We start from the raw sequence: 25,370 nt of genomic DNA on the forward strand, positions 1-25,370 counted from the left end.
GATTATGGTGTATTTTAATAACAATTCTAATAGAAATACAATAAAATCTAAACTACCTAACAAAAAACATAGGGAAACACATCTAAATTCATACAATAGTGTAACAAACTTTAAAAAAATAAAAAAAATAAATAAAAAAAATAAAAAATTTGGGGAAAAGAATACATGGAAGATTCATGTCAAAAGATGTAGTATAAGTATGAGAAGCAACAAATATCTTGAAATTGCTAAAATATTTGTTTGAGTATGTAAATACAATGTACTAAAAAAGAAACTCTACATATACCTTGAACTTAAGTGCTAAAATCTTTGTTTGAGTAGTGAAATTCAATGTATTAAAAAAACCCTATAGATACCTTCAACTTAATTGCGAAAAAAAAAGGGTTGGGGATAAACACTTTTAGAAAGCTTTAAAAACTAGAACTTTTAAGATATTTCAACAAATAACTTTTTCAGTTAAATTCTATCTTAAATCACTTATTGATCCAAAAGTTTAATTTGATGAGTGGCGATAAATTTAATTATATCATGTAACACTCTAGTGATGGTAAATTTAATTATATCATCTAACACTCTAATTACGAATATTCATTAAGTTTCACACTCAAACTCTAAGTGTTAATAAATACTTTCTACTCATAAACACTTCAAATATTTGTCATATTTTTGACACACATACTAAAATTAATTTATGTTCCTAGTAAAGTATAACAAAATACATGGTATTTATTTGTAACTATTATATATACATTGAAAAATAATTTTTTCTACCTGGGTTTTCTCAATCAAAGTAGCTAAAAACAATGGGCTGAAACTCAACGGATTGGAGTTTCTCGATTAGTTACTGATTGAGATGATATTATTCAAACTTCTATCTTTCTCGCAGCGGTTCCTCAAACTTATGACAATTAATACGTGTCAAAAACTATAAACCGCGCCTCCCCCACATGAGCAATTGCGAAAATGTTTCACATTTACTGACTTTTGAGAGGGGTCGTTGCTTCATATTCTTGCAATCTAGGAAGCACATATACTTCTAATTGTGTAGAGAACCAGTATTAGATACGTATAAGATACGAATATATCCAAATATTTAGCGGATATGTGTCTGATACCTAATTTGAAGTATCTATTTTTTTTTTTAATTTTCAGATACACGTATCTGCTTCCAGGTATGTGAGCGTCCTTTTTTATTTTCCCAAATTTAAGTCCAACCACTTAGAAAGCCCAACTCACTACCCATTTTATTTATGTGCATGTTTCAGAATGATCTTAAAATCATCAAAATCATTTTTTTCATTTTTAAAATCACTCGAAAAAACCACTTTTAATTACTCAAAATTAATTCAGTCTTCAATTTTACACTTTTAAATGCAATTTTCATGTCATCAAAATTAGTTTTGAAGGATTGAAAATGACAAAAGTGATTTTAAACATTTTAAAATCACTTCCGAAACATAAAAGTCTACTTAAATTGAACAATCCAAAACAAAATAAATTAAAAATGATAAAAACATAAAAAAGTTAAAAGAAAAAACTCGAAACGTAATTAAATCTCCATTCTTCTCTTCTCTCTCATTATCTAAATCATGATTCACAATCACTTCATCCTCAACTTCATTCTTCAATTTTCATCCTCTACTTCTTTCCTGCCATCTGCTCAAGTCGCCAACCACCACTCAATGCTACTAGGTTATTTTTTTTCAAGTTTTCACCCTCTTCTTGAATCTATTTTATAATCTAACTTAAAATGAGCATTATAATAATTAATTGGACATTGTCATAAATATACACACAAACATATATATAATAATGTATCTTCAATATATCCGTATCTTAGGTTTTTAGAAATTAACGAATCATCGTGTCATATCGTATCCGTATATCCGTGTATGTGTTTCTTAGCTCATTTCTAATCTTTTTACATTTAAGCTATGATCATCAATATGACCCTATTTTTGGCAAGTGGATAATGGAAGAATAACAAATTTTTTATTTTTAATGGTCAAAATAACAAAAAGGTAACTAGATTAGAAGTATACCAAAATGGGTTTCGAAAAGATTAATTAATAATTATTGACTAACAAAAATACCCTGTAGATAAAAAAAAAAAAAAAAAAAAAAAAAATTGTTTAACCGAAAAATTTACATTCAAAATGTAAAAAAAAAAAAAAAAAAAAAAAAAAAATACTCGATATCCAAAAAACCTAGATTCAAGTTTTTTTTTCCAAAAATGCAAAATCAACTACAATACTTACTTTGTACTCTGGACTCTGGTCTTTCGTTACTCACTCTTCCAACTATGACCCAACAATTTAAATTTTTAGATAATTTTTATTTAATTATCTTAAATTATTTGGATATCATTACGTTATTGAAGTTTCTGTTATGCCCTTTATGGTTTTTTTTACATTATTATATGATGTATAAATATATCTTCATCGAAGAAAAAAATGCATCAAGTACAATTATGCTATGATCGAGTATGAACGATCGATTATGATCGAGTAATTCTTTCTCAAAGATTTCATCTTCTACAATTCTAATATGGTATCATAAATTTTTTAAAATCCCACTTCTTCGTCTTCTTCCCTCACGCGCCAAAATAATGAATCCCAATCCTACATTCAACGATACTCCTCCTCCGCTACCACCACCATCGACTGATATTCCAATCAACTTTTTGCCTAACATTCCAACCTCTTCTACTCAATCAACTGATTCTTCAAACTCTCACCAAGACCCATATACAACTTCTCACAACAATCCTTATATTCTTCATCACAGTGACACTTCAAACCTTGTTCTTGTAACTAAACCTCTCATAGACAGCAACTATGTAACCTGGAGCCGCTCGATGATTCTTGCAGTATCAATTCGCAACAAACTAGGATTCATTGGCGGATCAATTTCTCAACCTACAGGTGATTTACTTCATCTTTGGATTAAAAACAACAATGTTGTAGTCGCATGGATTTTAAATTCTGTATCAAAAGGAATCTTATCAAGTATTCTCTTCACCAACTCTGCTCGAGAAATATGGCTTAACCTTTAAGATTGGTTTCAGAAAAGAAATGGACCCTGCATTTTTCAATTTAAACATGGATTATCTACCCTGAAACAAGAATAAGAATCAGTCACAATGTATTTTTCCAAGATTAAAAATCTATGGGATGAATACATATCATATTGTCAAGGATGCACATGTGGAAAATGTACCTGTGGTGGTGTTAGATCAATCGGAGAATTCATTCAGTTTGAATTGCTTTTGTGTTTTCGGATGGGGTAAATGATGATTACAGTCATGCTCGATCTCAAATCCTTCTCATGGATCCTCCTCCAACAATCAATAAAGCTTTTTCATTAGTTGTTCAATAAGAACAACACCTTTCAACCCCTAACCAATTCGAAAGCCTATGACAATTCACAGTCACATCCAAATCACACAGGAAATTCCTCATCTAAACAGAATAAGAACAAGCCCGTGTGTACCTATTGTCATATCTCAAGACACACAATTGATAAATGTTATAAACTCCATGGGTATCCCCCTGGTTATAAACAAAGAAGAAGAACAAACAATCAAGTTCATGAAGTTCCTAATACTATTCCACCTGCTGCAAATCATGCCACAGAAACCATTCTAGCATCATCTGGATCTAACACCAGCCTCAATAATGAAACACTTACTCAATGTCACAACATACTTACAATGCTTCAATCGAAATTAGCTGATGTTAAGGTTGACAATGATGCTATTACTCATGTAGCAGGTATATATTCTTCCAATATTTCCTTTGGTGAATGGATTATTGACTCAGGTGTATTTGCTCACATATGTTTTCAAAAACATGTATTTACTGAATTGAAGTCATTTGCTAGTTCTGTTCTTTTACCTAACAATACACAAATTCTGATTCATCATGCTGGTTTAATTGTCCTATTTGGATCAATTACTCTCCATTATGTGCTCTTTGTACCAGAATTACAGTATAATTTACTATCTATCGGTGCTCTTATATCTTATAATACCCTATTTGTACAATTCTCAAATGAATGTTGTGATATTCAGGCAAGATCCACTTTGAGAACGATTGGCAGGGATAGATTACGTGATGGATTGTACCTCCTAGAAAAGCCATATGAAGTTGTTGATCTTGTGCAGGCATCTTCTATTATCAATGCTATCTCACATACTTCACCAAAAATATGGCATTCCAGGCTTGGACATCTCTCTATCTCTCATTATCAGCTTTAAAGAACATACTATCACTTGATTCTTCTTTGTTGCATAAGTAGCATCCATGTGAAATATATCCTTTAGCCAAACAAAAGAGATTATCATTTGAATCTCATAATCACAAAGCATCTACTATTTTTTATACTATACATATTGATGTTTGGGGCCCTGTTGCCACACATTCATATTCAGGTTATAAATGCTTTCTTACTTTGGTTGATGACCATGGTAGATATACTTGGGTGTTTTTTATGAAGAATAAATTTGATGTAATTCGTATCATTCCACAATTCTTTGCCTATATAGAAACTCAATACAACAAGAAAATCAAAGCTTTTCATTTTTTTTTAATGCCCCATAATTGTCTTTTACTGAATTTTTTCTTCAAAAAGGTGTTATACACCAATTTTCCTATGTGGGAAGGCCAGAAAAAAATTCTGTTGTTGAAAGAAAACACCAACATATCATGAATGTTGCTAGAGCTTTATTTTTCCAGTCTCGAGTCCGTATGAAATTTTAGAGTGAATGGATTTTAACATCTGTATTTCTCATCAATCGAACATCTTCACCTCTACTAAACTGGAAAACTCCATATGAGAGAATATGGCAAAGTAGCAGACTATTCTCTTCTCAAAACATTTGGATGTTTATATTTTGCATCCACCTTACAAAATGGCAGAACCAAGTTTGACCCTCGAGCTACACCTGCTATTTTTATTGGATATCCGTCTGGTATGAAGGCTTACAAATTGTTTGATATTGAAAACAATAAATTTTTAACATCCCGAGATGTAGTCTTCCATGAGTCAGTTTTCTCTTTTCATAAAGTCACTCCTATAGATGAACAACCCTCTTTTCTTTAGAGTATTGTACTTCCCAAGTCAGTTGACATTGACATCTCAACCTAACCTATACATCATCCACCACTTAATAACCAAACTTATCCTTTATCCAGCATAGTGATTTATCTTCACCCAATATCAGTCCAATAAATCAACTATTGATAACCCTCCACCCTCACCATCTTCATCTAATCCTGAAGTCTATTCTCCTACAAAAGACACACCAACAGCACCTTTGCCAGACACACAGATTGATATTTCTCAACCTGTTCCATCTATTCCCACACTTGAACCAAGAAAATCAAACCGAATATCAAAACCTCCTTCATATCTTCAAGCTTACCATTGTAGCCTTGCTCAATCGCAACCTTTACCTTCATCTTTTTCTCGCTATCCTATATCCTCTTCCTTATCATATGAAAAACTTTCCCCAAAATTTTGAGCCTTCTCTTTAGCTGTATCATCTCACTATGAACCTCAATTCTATCACCAGGCCATCCCTTTTGAACACTAGAAGGAAGCTGTGAGAGTTGAAATCCAAGCCATGGAAGACAATCATACTTGAGATGTTATACCTTTTCCTCCAACGAAACACACAATTGGCTGCAAATGGATCTATAAGATCAAACATAAAGCTGATGGAACAATCAAGAGATACAAGGCAAGACTTGTTGCAAAGGGATACACTTAGCAAAAAGGATTGGACTTCATTGAAACTTTTTCGCCTGTTGCAAAGTTAGTCACTGTTCGAGTGCTAATCACACTGGCTGTCTCACACAATTGGAATCTTATCCAATTAGATGTCAATAATGCATTCCTCCATAGAGATCTATTTGAATGTTAATGAGCCTTGTGTTTACAAGAAAATCATCAATAGCTCAGTAGCTTTCCTCGTGTAGTATATGGATGATATCCTACTCATTGGGAATGACGTAGGTCTTTTGACTAATGTTAAGAAATGGCTAGCCGTCTAATTCCAAATGAAAGATTTTGGAGAGTCGCAGTTTATTCTAGGGATCCAAATTATAAGAGATCATAAGAACAAAAGGATGACATTGTCTCAGGCATCGTATATTGACAAGATGCTTGTTAGATATTCGATGCACAATTCTAAGAAGGGTTTATTACCTTTCAGGCATGGAATTGTATTGTCTAAGGAACAGTGTCCTAAGACTCCTCAAGAGGTTGAGAAAATGAGAAGAATTCCTTATGCATCGGCTATTGGTAGCCTTATGTATGCAATGTTATGTACTAGACCTGACATTTGTTATGCTGTAACACCCAGAGTGTTTTAACTTTCGAGGACGAAAGTTCTTTGAGGAGGGAAGAATGTAACACCCCGCACATTTTTTATATATAGTAATGTAATTTCAGTAACATTATTATTTGGTAATTCAATAATTGCTTAGTCAGAGGGCATTTTTGGAATTTAAGTTTGGCAGAAAATGATTAAATTTTAAATTTCAATGTGAAAGTTGGCAGGAATTAATTTTTCCTTTCGAAACGGAAAGAACTTATTATAATTACACTTTTTTTTTGTTATTACATTTTAAAACTCCCATCAATCCTACATTTATTATTATTATATTTTAAAACCCCCCATCAATACATTTATTATTATTATATTTTAAAACCTCCCACCAACCCTTTCTTTCTTCTTCCTCGCACTGCACGCCCAAAATTTTCCCTCTCGTTTCTTCCCATGAACGTCGCCTCCGTCCAAACCCACGAACGCCGCGCCTTCTTTTTCGACCGCAAGCACCTGTTCAGTGGCGTCGACTCGACTCCCTTCATTCGTCTAGGCCACGAAGCAGTTGCCGTCTCTGATCGTCGACAGTATTGCAGCAGTCGCCGCCTCTGATCGTCGATGGTGTCGCTCAATAATCCGCGTCGGTCTCCGTGGATTGTAGGTAGTCGCCCAGAACCTCGAGATCCCACAATCACTCGCGCTCAGATCTGAAGATTTATAATCAGACAGTCACACAAGGGTGTTTCGGATCCGTTGTCTCTCGTCGTTTGTGCTGTCAACAATAAAGGTCGTCGGAACTTGTAGATTTGGGGTAAGATTGTGCCATTTTAATTGGATTTGTTGGCTAATGGTGTTTTGCTTCAACCTATTGACACATATTTGTTTGGGTTTAAAAATCAAGTTTTGGAGAAGCTTTGAAGTTAAAAGTGTGATGTCAAGAGGATTTTGGTTGTGGTTTCGACAAGCTTTTGGGTAAGATTATTGGGAATTATTTTGGTTAATTTGGTTATTGGAACTGAGCTCTTTTTTATTAATTGTAAATTTGGATTATGTTTAGGCTTAATTCAAGATCCATCTAAGCTAGGAGGAAGATTAATTTGCTTGTCGCTTAGACATAATTTTTGACTTCGAGGTAAGTAATCTTACCACTGGAACTGCCCATGGGCCAGGCTTTAGTTGTATGCTAGCATGGTGAGTGTATGTTATGGTAAATTGTTAGTATGTTGATTGATAGTATGACCTGAATCAAAGTATGTTTTGGCACGAGTTCTGAATTGTTTAAATACACACCTAAGCACTTGATCGTTAGTATGTGATGGTATGTGTTTTCATATGTCGACGTCTGATCTGCTGGTGTTGAGGCATACTTGTATGTTGTAGAATTATGATGTAAGGTTTACATGAATGTTGTATAATATGTTGTTGAGGATTATGTGTATGTGATGGAGCCATAGTACAAAGGATTTCATGTATGTTTTAGAATTGTACGGTGTTGATTCTTTGAATGTTGAGATTGTGTGAATATCCTTATTGATTAGTTAGATGCTCACCAGTTTTGTGTTTCCTTCGAAATTCACCAGTTTGTGTTTCCTTCGGGATTCACCAGTTTTGTGTTTTCTTCGGAATTCACCAGTTTTGTGTTTCCTTCAGGATTCACCAGTTTGTGTTTCCTTCGGAATTCACCAGTTTGTATTTCCTTCAGGATTCACCAGTTTGTATTTCCTTCGGGATTCACCAGTTTTGTGTTTCCTTCGGGATTCACCAGTTTTTTGTTTCCTCCGGGATTCACCAGTTTTTTGTTTCTTTTGGGATTCACCAGTTTTGTGGGCATACTTAACTACAATAGGATAGGACTCAGTCTCTTGTCTGTTTCATGTGTTTATGTGCCATATGAGGGTATCTAGAGGACATAGATGCCTAGCTTGACCCCAGTGGTGGGGCTACTTACTGAGTATTTCATACTCATCCTTTCTTATGTTGATGTTTCAGGAAAATGTAAAGATGTACCAGCAATAGCGCAACGGAATTCGTGATCGTGTCACTGGGACTAGACCTTTTCGCTTCCGCATCTTGAAATTTGATATTTAGTTTTACTGTTTAAAATTTATTACTAAGGATTATTTCTCTTATATTCCTTTGTTAGTCTTTAAGAATTTTGGGTAGCCTATTAACTGATTTAATAATTGCATTTAATAAATGTCTTTTGAACTTCTCTTATTTAATTAGCATTTATTTCAAATAACTGAGCGTCGTTTTAAATTCTGTGCATGCATTTATTTTAGTAACGGCCTTACCTAAGTCCTAGGGGGTCGGGTCGTTACATATGCAGTAGGGATTGTCAATCGATATCAGACCAATCCAGGATTAGATCACTGGATGAAGGTCAAAACGATCCTCAAGTATCTTCAGAGAACGAGGGACTATATGCTCGTGTATGGAGATAAAGATTTGATCCTTACAGGATACATAGACTCTGACTTTCAGATTGACCGGGATCCTCAGAAATCCACATCAGGGTCAGTGTTTACTCTGAATGGAGGAGCTATAGTATGGTGAGCATCAAGCAAGGATGCATCGTAGACTCCACTATGGAAGCCGAATACGTAGCTACTTGTGAAGCTACTAAAGAGACTGTTCGCCTTAAGAAATTCCTTACTGATTTGGAAGTTGATCCAAATATGTCTTTGTCCATCACACTTTATTGTGATAACAATAATGCTGTAGTAAATTCTAAGGAACCCAGGAGTCACCGAAGAGGCAATCACATAGAACGAAAATATCATTTCATTCGAGAGATTGTGCATCGAGGTGATGTGATTGTTATGAAGATTTCTTTGGAGCACAACGTTGTTGATCCGTTTACAAAGGCTCTCACGGCTAAAGTGTTCAAGGGTCATCTAGAAAGTCTGGATCTACGGGATATGCAGCACATTGTTTAGGCAAGTGGAAAATATTACTGGGGTATAGTGTATGCCCTAGTTTATTGTATTTTTGTACTTTATTTGTATTGTACATTTGGCTCCCTAAGCTTTAGGACAAGTGGGAGATTGTTGGGAATAGTGTCCTAAATCTCCTTGTAATCTCGTAGCTTGTAAACTTTGTATAAACATATTGTTGTTAATAAAATAAGTGGTATTTTATAAGCATATATTTAATCCAATAAACTAAAGTCTGAGGTTATTTTATGTAATGTAAACAAGTATGTAGAGACATACAGGTGGATCTTGTTTAAATAATAACCTAAATGGTCTGTAGTAGATGAATAAGGCTGGGTACTTTATTCTGATCAAGTTATTTTATGGATTTTAATAGCATGATTTGGAAAATGTGTGACCATGTTTTGTGTATGAAAGTTATGAGGATTATGAGCATGTTGAACCTATATGTTATGTTATGATTCGTGTTGTGAGATCACTTATGAGATATATGTATGTGGTGCATGTTAGATGAGTAGGGGCGATCTATCGTCTCGCCACGATGCATGTTTTGATACAGTGGACCAAGGGTCCAATTCCACGACTTGACGGTGTGCTATCAGGGTACTAGACATGCATGAATCGACAGGTTCATTTGCATGTTAAGATTCCGTGAATCGATATGTTCACTTTCATTTTTTTCTTTATGGTGTGCCATCAGACCACTAGACATGCGGGATAAGTCGAGATAGGTTATCCCATTAGATAGCCATCCAAGAATAGTTACACTATGTACGACACTAGCTCCAAGCATTCATTGCATGTGATTGCTTAGTCTGATCCTGGCTGACAAGAGGACTACGTGACAGTGCCAATATGACTAGACAAATGCTTCTGCATATGAGTTCTTGTGTCATTTTCATGTTTTCTCTATTTTCTTTTCATGAACTTGATTTTGATGGAATATAGGTGTTAGAGATCTTTTTTTTTTTCAGTTAAATTTTCCTTATTTTAAAATTTTATGTTTTAAGGGTACTCTGAATCAAAACATTATGGAATTTTGAGCTAGAGTTTCGTTTGAATCCTTTATTAAATAAAACAGTCCAACTTTTTAATTTTAAATGTAAATGTTTATGTACAAGTCTATGCATGCATGAAGTATCGATCTTATCAGATATCTTAGTAAGTTGGATTGTCACATCCTTGCTTTCAATACTTACTCTAAACTCTCCTCATCCTTGCTCACGCTCTATTATACATCCCCACTTTATATTCTTATTCTTGACTATCACCACTTTATTATTCACTCAATTTTAATAAAAAGAGCAAGAGTGAGAGCAAAGAGTAAAGAACAAGAGTAAAAAATGAGAAACGAGAACAAGAACGAGTAGTTAGAGAAAATAGAGAGTGAAAAAAATCTACACCGTATCGAATAAGAGAAATTAACAAGGCTAGTGAGAGAGACCTCAATCAGCGTGCACAATGTTACGTTTCAACAATGTCACACTAATATGATGTAAGTAAAAGGTCAAAAAATACTTTTTTTGTATCTAGGTTTTAGGTCTAGTTTCTATTTGGTCCCTAGGTTTCAAAATATTGCACATTTAGTCTTAAGTTTTGATTTTTGTTTCACTTTAGTTCTTACATTTCAAAATGTTACAATTTTACCCTTGAGATTTGAGTTTTCTTTCAATTTGATCCCCAAGTTTCAGATTTTATATTTTTAACATCGGTTTTTCATTAAGTACTCACTCCCAATCATTAACGTCAATATTAATTAACTAACTTAAAATAACCATGAAGTGAATTTTTAAATTTAAATTTAAAAGTGATAGAAAATAGTGAAACTTAATTAATCATAATTATTTTTGTTATTTTAAATTTATTAACATACATCTATACTATCTAAAGTGGGTTATGGGAAGAAACATTTGATTTTTGGTTTTGCCTTTTTAGTAATTGGTTATATGGTTATATAAGGTAGTTTTACATTAAAATTATTAAATAAAAAAATCCACTATTTAACCTTCCACGTTGGTTTTTTTCTTTTAAAGATATTGACAATCACATTAACCACTTCAAAAGATTTGATTCAAAATAAATTATTTATCTATGATTTTAAGATTTTTATTTTTATTTTTTTAAAATTTTCACTTTAGATGATCTCTTTTTAGACATATAAGCCCACCCATTTTCAATCTTTCAATTTTCAAATCTTCCTCTCGATAATTCTCTTTTTCTTATCAAATCTTCTTCTCAATCATCCATATGGTTAAGCAATAAACGTATTCAAAGTCTACAAGTAAAGTGATCTAATGCAGTTTCTTATTTCTTAAGTGCTTTTGTAGGTTTTTTTCCCTCTCTTTTCATAAATATTATAACATGGATTAGGCTATTCATTCTCACATATTAAAGAGGGTGGAGAAAAGACCACTACTAATTCTCACATAATGAAGAGCGTGGAAAGAAGACCTCTATTATTCTCACATATTGAAAAGGATGATGCAGAAGACTAGTGGTTTTATAGTTTTTTTTTTTCCAATTTTGTAGATACAAATGCACAACAATGAATTTAATTGAATGATTGTACTTCTTTTTATTTTTTTTCTCAATGTTGTTGTAAATACACATAGTTGATTCAGATACTAAGGAAAATAATAATATTTTAATGATTTTCATCTTCATAAAAAAATAATATCTTTTATTGCAATAAAGTTTGAAATTAGGAAATATAATTGCAAATCTACACATAAAAAAGATTTTAGGATTTCTCAAATAGAAAAAAATAATTTTTTTGGTTCAAAATTAAAATAATAATAATAAAAGAATATAAAATAAACAGAGAGAATATATATATATAAAAGTTTAGAAAGATCACAAAATTTTTAAGAATGTTTTGATTTAATTTAAAGATTCAAATTAAGAAAAATCATAAAATAAAAATAATCTTTTTTCCCTCGATTTTATTTTTTTTAATTTGATCTATTTCAAGTTTTCAATTTAGATGTAGTTTTGATTATTATATTGTAGATTTATTATTAATTTCTAAAATTGTATAACTATTTATTGTCTTCAATATTTAAAAAATATTATCAATTTTACTTTAAAGATTTTTCCTTACACACTCACATGTTAAATAAAATAAAATAAAAAAAATTAAGTTATAGATTTTTTTTTCAAAAAAATACATTTATTCTCTAATTCATGTTAAATAAAATGAGAACATTTTAAAAATCAAAATTTAACTCTGTATTATGTTATCTAAAATCTATTTCAAATTTAGGTTAAAGAAAAGATATCATATTATATAAAAAGCCTGTCATTCAAAATAAATGATACTACATTTTCATTAAAAAAATATTTTATCTCAAATTAACGTTAGAAGAATATTTGTTAAGAAAAACACATTTTATCTAAAATTTATATTAAAAGAAAAAAGTTTTTAAAAAATAAAATCTCACTTTATCTAATATTCTTAAATAATCTCATTATATCCTATGTGGACAACCACAACTCCGTGTTTGTGGGGTCTTTCAGGGGTCTTTCAGGGACTCGTTAAACATTGGGGGATCATACTTCTTGAAGTCTCGTAGATATCCGGCCTCCAAAGAAGGGCCTGCAACAATCCGGTTCGGGGCCCTATCTTGATTATGAACTTATGGTAACGGGACCGACGAGGATGGCGCCTGCTGCGACTGTGCGGCAGCTATTTGCTCAACCACCATATCCCTTAGCTGGCTTACTACGGCCTGTGTGACGACATTCCCAAGAGCTGCAGCCATGGTCGTATACTCTATTGGAATTTTTGAGGATGATGGTCCTGGCAGGGGCACAGTCGAAGTTCGAGGCTTGCTTCTTGCCCTATGTCAGGGTCCTGCTCCCCAACTACTTTCTTACCTCGACTGCCCTCTCCTCTAGTTCGTGGTGCCATACCTGATAACCACATGTAACGCTTTAATAAATGCTAGCAGGGTAAACCATCATCCGACTACACAAAAGGTAGGATTTCATACATAATTCCCTAAAAGCCTTTAAACGACATACTTGGCGATGACAAGAGATCCATTTGTGGCCATAAGGAATAGTTTGGACTCACGATGTAAGTCAGTCTATAGAACCTAAAATTTAGGCTCTATTACCAACTGTAACGACCCAAATTTCTAGTATGATTCTAAGACGTTACTCTATGCATGCATAGGCTTGACAATACGTTTCTTGAAGAATAAGTAAATAAAAGAGATAAAAAAAATTTATTTCCTCAAATAATACTCGAATAAATGAACAGAGAAATCCTGAAAACACCGTTCGGGGTACCCCTAACCCAACTTTAAAGATAAATAACAATTAAATAAATCAATAATGAAATCAAGGAATACTCCATAAGATTTTAGAATGTTTGACTCTTAAACCAGACACTAGTACATGAAACCTAAGTGTGGAAGCAATTATTCATCCAAATTGCCAGGTCATGGATCTCTTTTGTCATTCGCCGGTCTATCTCTACCTTTACCTGAAAAACATGAAAGGAAAATGATGAGTATAAAAGTATACTCAGTAAGCGACCCACTATTGGGCCCACTCAGTGATCTGTTAGCCTTCCCATTGGGACACAAGTGCACAAGGGTATTATAGGCGTAGGCATAGGCATAGGCATAGGCATAAGGGGCGAACCCGAAGGCACGCTTTCATAAGTAGTGGCCCCGAAGGGCACAATCATAAATATAAGTGGTGGTCCCAAAAGGACACTGTACATAAGCATAGGGTGTAGGTTTGAAGGCTCACAGCATGCGATGTGCATAGCCCAATGGAAACACTAACCATTACTGTAATCTCATACAGACATAAGCATTCATCAAACATCATAAATCATGCTAAGACTACATAACCGTTCACCAATCATCCATCCATAGGCAGACATATAAAAAAATATAACATTCCAATTAGAACCAGTGGTACGCATACTTAAGATCGAGGGCAAACCGTTAGTAAATTGCTTACCTTAGGTTTAGGCCCACGCAAAAGAAAACGAATAGCTAAAACTCCCTCATAAATTAGCAAAGGCTTGAGTCAAAGCCCTTGACACCAACCACAAACACACAGTTCAATTAGTAGGGCGAATCCCCAAAATCCAAACAAATTAATTCAGCAATCCTCACACAACTTAACCCCAAAACTTGCCAAAAAAAAAAAAAAACCAATGAAGGCTTTGGCAGCTGCTACAATGCCTTAGAATCTCCACTTCCGTCTCTTGATTCAACATTGGACCAAACGTCAAGCCAAAATTTCACTAAATAGCCAAGATCTTTCAAGAAACCTCAAAGAACTTATCAAAGCAACCAAGTTCTTACCCTACAGTACGCGAACAGAGGCCACATGAGCAGGTCGACGTTGTACGGACGACCACTACTGCGGGTGTCAACGGCCTTGACGAGACGGTAGGACGCAGCTGAGGCCAGCTGCAGATGGCGCAACTTGTTTCTTCACAGTGACAGCGAACCTGGTTAAGGTTGACGGAGGCAGTCGGCCAAGTCTGGAACGACAAGTTGAAGCGGGACGCATGGCATTGGCGGCGGTTGGATGAATGTAACTTCGAGTCGATGACGAACGGCGACACCTTTTGGTGCGTGATCGACGGTAGCTACAGCTAGGCAGTAGGCTCCTCACGTGGCTGAAAGAAGAAAACCGACTGGGAGAAGAAGCTTGGAAAGGGCGGCGTCGGCTGGGAGAAGGAGAAGAAGATTTCCTTTTTCTTTTTTTTCTCACTTTCTTTTTTTTTCTACTGCATGCTACCTGAGGTCCCCTTTTTAAAATAATCAAACCCTTAACCCTAATTCTTTTAGGAAAAGGCAAAAAAAAAAAAAAACAAAAAAAAAAAACAAAAAGCAATAATTAAAAACAAAAATAAATAAATAAATATAACAACCCCCAATTTCCATTTTCCCAAAAAATAAAAACTCAAACCACCAATAAAATATTTAATTGCCTAAACTTTGGCCTTGAATTTAAAAGAAACGATTAATTCTACGAATTAATTTTAATCTTACCTAGATTTCAGGACGTTGCAACCTTTCCTCCTTAAGAAACATTCGCCCTCGAAAGTTCTAGTCTTGGAAGAGCTTTGGATGGAGTGTTCTCATCTCGTCCTCTCGCTCCCAAGTTTCTTCCTCAAATTGATGATTTGTTGGACTGGTAGCAGCACGCAGCGGAAGGGAACAGGATCTATAAGCACTTTAATTCATTAATTTTGGTAGAAAAGAAAACATGCTTAAACAAAGTTTAATGGGTTTCAAGAACATAGTTTTGAAGAACCGTTGAAATCTCTATTTTCAGCTGCTAAATCCTTCAAATCTTTGTGCAGGCCACCACAAGATCTTCCCTACTATTCTCTTGGTACTCTAGGTTGAGTTGTGGGACTCAAAATAAACTGGAATCAAAGAGAATTTGGAGAAAGCTCACTGCAACAACCCAAAATGAAGAATACCTTCTTCATCCAATTTTGCCAAAAAAATTCATTCGGTTGCCATCCCTTCAAATCACTCCAATTTCTTCAATATATCACAAACTATCATGTAAAGAGATTTGCTACATGGGATGCAGCTCATACTTGGAGTAAATGAAGGTTGAAGATAATGGGTTTCATGGTGAACAACTTTGAAGATGAAGATGAAAATCTCATTATCCTTTTGTGTAATTTTTAATTTCCAAAATCTATTTTAGATTTTAAAATCATATTTTATTTCTAAAATCAAAATTTATTAATATTACAAATTAACTTCATAAATTAATTTTCTAATAAAATTAATAAATAATTATTTAAACAATTAATAATTCTAATTAATTTAATATCCAATATTAAATTAATTTTTACACAAATTCATCTTCATATATTTAAATCAAATTTAAATATATATTCTCCAATTCCGTTTGATTCTAATTTGAACATTTCAAATTAACTTATCACTCTACTCTAGAGTTAATCCATTACCAAGTTAGTAGGGGGACCTTGTGGACCTATGATAATGAGTAGAAATACAAGTTATTACAGCTCAAATAAGTAAAACAATCAGAGAATGTGACGGTAAAATAAGCAATATCATGTCCAAAAGTGCTAAAATGAAAGGAGTTACAAGTTACAACTCCGTCGTTCACACTTTTTACCCTTTTGATATTTAGCAATGATCGTAGTGAACGATTGCGATGGAGCTATGCGATACCTAAAAACATGAGACCAGTTCGATTAGCCCATCGCAATCGAGGAATCAACCCACCATAAGCAAGGATGCGATCAAAGAAGATGTAGGCAACAGAGCAAATTTGGGGGTTGTGTCCTTCCTTGACTCATTTTATTTCAATTTTGAACTTCTCGCATTCCATTTTAATATTGCTAAATTTTATTATCGCATCCTCTTTAGTTTGACTCAATCATTGAATTTTGATTACTTTATTTAATCGCCACATTCTTCCCCGTACCAATTTCAATATGAAATTCATGCCTTTATTTCTTACCGCATGTACTAAAGTCAAATTAATTTCAGGACGGTCAATTCATGAAACATTTCTAAAAGTTAGCAGTCCACCAGCTTTCCGTCAAAACGATTTTTACGAAATTTCCTAAGTTCATTGCATGAGTTATTTCGTCTATCAGCAATGAGGACATTGTTGTGTATAAATTTGGGGGTGCCAGTATCGTTATTTTCAACCTTGCTACTTTTAGAATTTTTTTTTAAAAAAATTCAATGTTGAGATCGGATCCTGCTCGTAGTTGGATATCCGTATGACACCCGTGGGGGCAAGCCAAAACGAAGGTGGGAATCGTGATCAACGCATAAACCAAGTGATCGCAACTCTGTTGCCAAATAAAATGGGCATGAGTTTAGACTGAGAAAGAGCGCCTTGCTCGTAGTTGGATGCTCGCATGATACCCGTAGGGGCAAGCCAAAACGAAGGCTAGGCACTTGGATCAGCGCAAGATCACAAAAAGAATATCTAAATCGCGCAAGGATAAAAATCACTTGGAAACACCCCGATTGGAGAAAGTTTGAAATAAATCATGCGATGTCCTGGAAATGAGTAATTTTTTTTTTTTTTTTAAGGTTAAACTTGCGGTCCCTAAAGATTAAAAATATTTTAGGAAGAGATCAAAACAGAAAATAAGAAGGCATTGGTTCATGAAATTTGAATAAGGCACCTTGAGAAGTCTAGGTAGGGTAAAAAGTGGTTGACTTTTTAATGAAAATCTTTAGTTTATGCTTGACGACAAGCATTGTTTTAAATTTGGGGGTGTGACAATAGGTAGAAATACAAGTTATTACAGCTCAAATAAGTAAAACAATGAGAGAATCCGACAGTACAATAAGCAATATCATGTCAAAAAGTGCTAAACTGAAAGGAATTGCGATCGCATGCACCCATCACATAAAAATAGCTAATTTACTTATTTTGTGCACGAAAAATGCGATGGCGCAAGTGAAATTGCGATCCAAAGGAACAAGGCATTAGTGCCCGTGAAGATTGCGATCATAAGAAGTTTCTTAAAAAGGTAGCCGCATAAAGACTGCACATCAAGGTGACAGCACAATAAATCACGATGAGACGAAAAGCTGATGACGGTCGAATCCGAATTTAGTTGACAAGCCGTTAAAGCCACACTGTAGAAAGTACACTCAACTTTCGGTGACCATTAATCGACACATCAGAGCAGAAGAATTAATACCGCCCCTCATTGTAATCATTAGAAAGAAAGGCTATTTCACCTTGAGCTCTATAAATACCGAAGGCCACCAGTGTAGAAGAAGTTAACAAGTTTTAGAACAAGTTACAAATTAGAGAGTCGTTAGTCTATTCACGTACATACTCATACTTTTACTTAGAGGACGGAGACGAGGAAGCAGAGAGATCATTCCCGGACAGATCGAGAGACTGCCAGAAAGCATTACAAAGGAGAGAGGGCCAACACTTGCGAGAGCAAGAATACACATCGAGAATAGAGTTGGAGTGAAAAAGAACAGTGTAAAAGGCCATGAGAAGCAAGACATTGCTTACCGGGCTTCTTATCTCTCAATTCCGTTTGTTATTTTGTATTCAGTACTTTATTTATAGAAAATGGAAATCTCATTTCAATCTATGTTCTATCTCTCCATATTCCGCATGAGTAGCTAAAATTTTGAATGGATTGAGACGTATTTAGCTAGCATGACTTAAGATTTACATTTTATGCGATCATCTTGTCTTATGTATGCGTCATTCACCCTTTAGAGATACTTGAGAGAGTAGCCTAAAAATAGAATCTAGACTTGAGAGACTCAGATTAGAATCTAGGCTTGAGAGAGTTAGATTAGAACCGCATAAGCAAGAAATAGAAACTTAGACATAAGATCTATTGCTATTTACACATCGCATGCACCCTAGAAATAGGATATGATTGTATGCGGTCACCTTGTTTTATGTGTGCATCATTCATCATCGCATAGACAAGAATAGAGGCTTAGACATAAGTCCTATCAACTTTTTCGTATACATCGCATGCGTCCTAAAAATAGGAATGATGGCATTCTGCATTGAGAGATGACGTGTTGTTATTTGTGTGTAGCATGATCGTATAGCTTGTGCATAATCTTAGGTAGTGTTAGCTAAACCCCTTATCAACCCCTTCGTCGCATACTCATTGTAACTCTCGATTTCATCAACTCTACGTTCAACTCCGTCACATAGGAAAAATCTTAATCAAAACACCGTCCACTTCATTTGTTTTCATCACCGCAAGAGAATTAAAGTGACTGTCGCATATTGACTTAGTAGTCCCTATGTTCGACCCTGGACTTACAAGGAAACCTAATAAGGCTTATACTTGGGTCTTGTTAGGAAAACTTGCATCTTCATCGCATAACACATATGACCGCAAACTCACACCATAATCGTATCACAATTTACACCCATCAAGATTTTGGCGCCGTTGCTGGGGACTACGGCAGTACATATTGTGCTAATAGTAAACCTCTTTGATTTTCTTTACAGCTTTCGATCGTTGTGCACTGCCATTCCTTTGGTAAGGGAAAAAGCAGGCATTCCATGAGCAAAGGACACGCTCCTGAGCCCAACTACAACCTAGAGATTGAAAGAACATTTCAAAGAAGACAGAGAAACAACCGCCGACAACAACAAGAAAGAACTCCTAAAATGGCGGAACAACTGGAAGAAAGAGCCGCGAATGCGAACAACATCATGGCAAACCCCGTTCTCCTTGCGAATGACCGCAATAGACCCATCTGGGACTATGCATCACCCAACCTGTATGATTTCTCCCCAGGAATCATGAGGCCAGCTTTGGACGGATCAAGATTTAAGATGAAGCCGGTTATGTTACAAATGATTCAGACAGCCGGACAGTTTGATGGACGACGTGGCGAGGATCCGCATGCCCATCTCCAGTGTTTTATTGAATTTGGTAACACTTTTGTGTTCCCGAATATCTCTGCTGAAGAAGTTCGACTCACGCTATTTTCATTTTTGTTATGCGATCAAGCAAGGAAATGGGCATATTCCCTCGAACTAGGGGAGATAGGATCATGGGATAGGTTGTCAAGAAGTTCATGAAGAAATACTTCCCTCCTACAGAGAATGCAAGAAGGAGGAAGTTAATTACGAATTTTGAACAGGAAGTAGACAAATCGCTTAGTGACGCGTGGGCGAGGTTTAAGAGATTAGTGCGAGATTTTCCGCACAATGAATTACCAGACTGCCTCCAGATGGAGATATTTTATCATGACTTAAATTCTGCATCGCAGACAGCTGCCAATGCGGCAGCAGCAGGTGGTTTGCTTGATAAAACGTATGATGAGGCTAAAAACATTCTTGATCACATATCAAAGAATCATGAAGATTGGCAAGAGAGCGATAAACGAGTAAAACTTCGAGAAGGTAACGCAAATAACGGTGCCATCGTATCTTTGCAGAATCAAATGAATGCGATAATAAATTTGTTATAGGGCATCACAATCAACAACCCTGGAACGCAAGGAGGGCAAGTCAACGCAATTGAACAGACAAGCACAAGTTGTACAACATGTGGAGAATCGCATTCGATTGAAGAGTGTCTATGGAACCCGCAGTCAATCTACTTTGTAAAGAACAACCCTTTCTCAAATACATATAACCCCGGGTGGAGAAACCACCCTAATTTCGCTTGGAAAAATACCCAACAACAAAGTTACCAACCTATGGCGCAAAAAGAAGAACCGCCAGAATTTTTCCAACGAACTAATGGTCAACCACAACAACAAGCCAACGGCTCTCAAGCACCGCCATCATCCTCTCTGGAGAACCTATTAAAATAGCACATTGAAAAGAATGAGACGGTCCTCCAGAACCAGGCGACTTCCATCCGCAATTTAGAAATCCAAATAGGACAGATTGCGGGAGAGCTGAAAAATAGACCACAAGGGACGCTGTGTGAAACCCGGATTTCCATTATTCCTTACTTAAGCAGGTGATTAAGGAAATTAACTAAGTAAAAGTTAAATCCTATGTTGAAGTGAAGGAAAATTTTTAGGTGTTGAATAGATTTTCCTTGAGTAGTTTTGAGTTAAGCTTAAATTGATGAAAAATTGACTAAGTGTTGGACTAGGCATTGCCATGCGTTGGCCATAAGATCTTGGAGCGATTATTTGGGCCAAGGGAGAAGTTGAAGTGGGAGTGACGCATGCTTTGGAGGTTTGACCAACGCATTAGGCTAGTTGGATGCGTTGAATGATGGATGTGTTGGATGCATTAGATGCATTGGATGATGGATGTGTTGGATGATGGATGCATTGGTTGTATTGGATGCGTTAGATGGTGGATGCATTGGATGCGTTGGTGAAGGAAGGAAAATGGAAGTGAGGCATCGGGATGGCATGAGGGTTGGAGGGTGGCATGCGTCGAGCAACCTTGGCCAAATGCCCAGCCATGCATTGAGCAACCTCAGCCAAATGCCCAGCCATGCGTCGAGCAGTCTCAGCCAAACTGCCCAGGCATGCGTCGACGGACCCAGCCCATGCGTCGAGCACTGTCAAGCCTGTCGAGCAGCCATGCCCATGCGTCAATGCCTATGCAGCGAGCGCCCTGTCGAACACCCCTGCCATGCGGCCAAGCACACCCATGCAGCCGAGCAAGTAAGCGATGGCCAGCCTATGCAGCACGCCCATGCATCGAGCGACCAACCTATGTAGCACGCCCTGCATCGGTGACCAGCACCATGCGCCCATGCCAAGCAAGCCGTGCGATGCTACCTAGTAAGCCATGCGTTGAGGATGGGCGGTCACCCTATGCGTTGGTGATGGCTAGCTCTTGTGATGGCTAAGTTGGATTGCGATGGTAGTGAATTGGCTTGCTATGCATTGATTATAGGCTATGCATTGAGTAGTGGACTATGCGTTGAACATCCAAGAGTTGGACGCATATAAAGGATGAGATCACCTAAAGAACGTCATTAAACCATGTGTCTTCTTGGGAGGAAGCCTTAAGCCTTAAGAATTTGAGGTGGTTGCATTTGAGGACATGCAATTTAAGGCTCATGCATTGGCTACTTAGGAGGAAGACACTTAGATTGCGCTGATCAAAATGATGTGTTGGTAGTGTGTGGGAGAAACACTTGGACATGCAACCAAGTAGGTGGTGTCAACTTTGGAGAAGGTTTGGACGACTATAAATAGGGCCAAAAGACTTCATTTTTAGATCACAATTCAAAAATACAGTAAAAAGAGTGGGAGAGTTGAGCAAACCATGCGTTAAAGCCAAAATCCATGCGTTGGTCATAGAATTTCAAAGAGGACGTTTTGGACAGTGAAGTCTGGAAAGCAGCATCAAATTGGGACGAGGAGTTCTCCCAATTTACTCATGTGTTTGGAGTGATTTCAAAGCCATCTGAAAGCTCTGGAAGTCTAGTTTTCAGGGTAGGGCTGCCGGAGGAAAAGCTAGAAGGGATCGGGCTGGAAACTTGAAAGAATACAGAAGGGTCAGGCTGTCGGATAAGCTTGGGCCAGTCTTGAAGATTTTGAGATTCCGGCCAAACCACGAGGATTTCTGAGTTCAAATTTTAGGGTAAGCTTTCTGAGATATTTTAGAACATGTTTTTAGAAGAAAGTATCTTAAACTAAGATCTGGAACTATGAATAATCTGAGCTTTAAATTGAATCTTGATTTTAGGGTTCAAAAGCGAGCCTGAGGTGACAAAGGAGCTTCTAGAGAGAAAGGTTTCTAAACGATCAAGGTGAGTGACTAAAATATTTAAAATGTTTTAAGAAATCATGTGCTAAAGAAAGATCTTTAAGATAAAGACATGTTTTCTAAGTTTTATTAAAGAAAGTCATTTTATGACAATTTTTACTTGAAACTCGATACCGAAGGACATTTGAGAAGGTATTTGAGTAGCTCGATACTGAAGGACATAGTTGAGAAGGTATCTAAGCAAAAGTACCCAAGTGTGGGGTAGTTCTTTTGATAAAAATCAGTTTTCTGGTCACTCACTGGGCTTTATAGCTCATGCTTTCCAAATGTTTTTCTTTTCTTCCCAGGTACCGAAAGGTGAGGAGTTCCAGGGTGCTGCTAAGTTCAAGGTCTGCCACGTACTACAGTTACACTTCCGGAAGGTTTTACAGTTGTTGTTGTAATTTGTAATTAAGTCTTGAAGTTGTATAAATGATACATTGTTGTAAAATAAAATGGGCCTACTTAATCAGTTGATTGTTAAATTTATTCATTGGTATCAGAGTTATTTCCGAAAGAGTTATTAGGCAGTAAGTGTCAACCAAAGGGTTGATAACTGCTGCAGTTACGCCCTTTCCTCAGGCTCAGAGGGTGGTATGGGGCGGGGTGTGACAAGCTGCCCAGCTCAATTGAGCTCCCTCACAACTCGGGGAACACAAGGAAAGAGCACTGCCAAGCAATCACCCTGCGAAGTGGAAAGATGACAGCGGAAGAAAGGAAAGAGCCTAACAAGATCAATTCGAATGCGATGGAATTCAAGAACCCATTGACGCAAAATGAATCAGAAGAGCCCGAGACGATGGAACCGGAAGTTGCGTCCACCTCTAAGCCTCTAGAACATGGAACAGTGAAGGTACAGCTACCACCACTCCCGCAAAGACTAAAGAAGAAGAAAAATAATGAAGTTCAGTATCATCGCTTCATGGAAATGTTAAAACAACTACACATCAACATCCCATTTACATAAGCGATAGAACAGATGCCAAAATATGCCAAGTTTTTGAAGGACCTAGTGTCAAAGAAAAGAAGCACAGGAAAGTTCGCTACGGTGGCATTAATGCAAAAATCAAACACTATAATCCCACCGAAGATGCACGACCTAGGAAGCTTTATGATACCCTGCTCAATTGGCAGGATCTATATCGGTCAAGCGCTATGCGATCTTGGGGCCAGCATAAATTTAATGCCCCTTTCAATCTTCAAACAGTTGAATGTGGGGCAGTTGATGCCCACAATAGTGACTCTTCAGCTTGCGGATAGGTCCCTAGTTCACTCTGAGGGAAAGTTGAAGGATGTCCTGGTCACAATTGATAAATTCATTCTACTAGTAGACTTCATCATTCTAGACTATGAGGTGGACAAAGATGTGCCCATCATATTGGGACAACCATTTTTATCTAATGGTCGTGCTCAAATTGATGTGCACAAAGGAGAGATCACGATGAGTATAAATAAGAGCTCGAGTTGAACATCATAAAAGCGATGAAGTATCCAGAAGATGAAGACCTATCAGAATTTGACAATGAACAAAGTTGCGATGAAGAATCGGAGTTCAAAGAAGAAGATGAAAGAGAGGATGTGATAGCATCCATAAAAACCTGCCATGTAATCATGAAGACAATCAACGATGAAGAAAATTTGAATTTGAATGAAGAGAGAAAAACACAAAAACCTTCCTTTGAACAACCACCTACCTTGGAGCTGAAAACTCTGCCAAGTCATTTGAAGTATGTTTTCCTTGGGCAAAATGAAACCTTGCCAGTGATAATATCCTTTGCACTACCAGAAGAACAAGAAAATGCGCTGGTCAGCATCTTGAGGAAGTATATAAAAGCAATTGGATGGACGCTAGCAGATATAAGAGAAATTAGTCCAACATACTGCAAGCACAGAATTCGTCTCGAAGAAAACCAGAAATAGTCTATCGAACCTCAACGTAGACTAAACCTTGCGATGAAAGAGGTTGTAAAAAAGAAGATCATTAAATGTTTGGACGCATCATCATATATCCAATTGCCGACAGCACGTGGGTTAGCCCCGTGCAATGCGTGCCCAAGAAGGGAGGAATGACGGTAGTCCCGAACGCAAACAACGAATTAATACCCATGAGGACCGTCACTGGCTGGCGGATTTGCATGGACTACTGGAAGCTTAATGCAACAACGAAGAAGAACCATTTCCCTTTACATTTTATTGATCAAATGTCATAACTTGTAGAAATACAAGTTATTTATACTGCTTTATTTAGATATTGCGATTAAAAGAGAGGAAAGTTGCGTCAATTGTATGGAAATTAGCTAAGAAATATAAGAATTATAAATTGTCGTCAATACACACACTGACACCATTGCGATGGTAGAAAATAATATTTCAAGTCTGTTTTGCAGGAAATCAAGTCACCGCATGCGTTCATGGCTCAAGAGAAAAAGATTAACGCATTTACGTCGCATTGCGCCCATCATTCAGGAATGAATAGATGATCAAAGCAATGACGGCACATGCGACAATTGATCAAGAGCTTTGCGATCAACGCAACTTCAACCGCATGCGATAATAAAAAACAACACCACATGCAGGCACACGATCAAAAGATGCAAATGAGCAACGCAATCACGGAGGATTTTGAAATGTGTACAACTAACCGTTGTGCATTTTCGACGGATTGATTGCATAATAGAAGAAATATTTATTCCACCATTTTCAGAATTTCCATAACAATAAAGTGGGGACCACACGACAGAGAGTCAAAGCATTCATCTATAAATACCCTCAGAGAATTCACTGAAAAAATATACTTGATACGAGGCTATTTTGATATTTGTATATTGAGAGAGAGGCTGATCGGAGAAGATCCGGGAAGAAAAGAGGCAAGTTCAAGAGGT

The 25,370-nt window shown here is 36.3% G+C and overlaps 1 pseudogene; it reads left to right on the top strand.

Moving 5' to 3' along the window:
- The first annotated feature begins 2,608 nt into the window (after positions 1-2,608).
- Positions 2,609-3,378, top strand: LOC150033395 (uncharacterized; annotated as a pseudogene).
- Positions 3,379-25,370: the final 21,992 nt, after the last annotated feature.

This window comes from Benincasa hispida, chromosome 10 (genome assembly GCF_027475165.1).
Source record: "Benincasa hispida cultivar pf3 chromosome 10, pf3_genome.v1.1, whole genome shotgun sequence".
NCBI classification, from domain to species: Eukaryota; Viridiplantae; Streptophyta; class Magnoliopsida; order Cucurbitales; family Cucurbitaceae; genus Benincasa; species Benincasa hispida.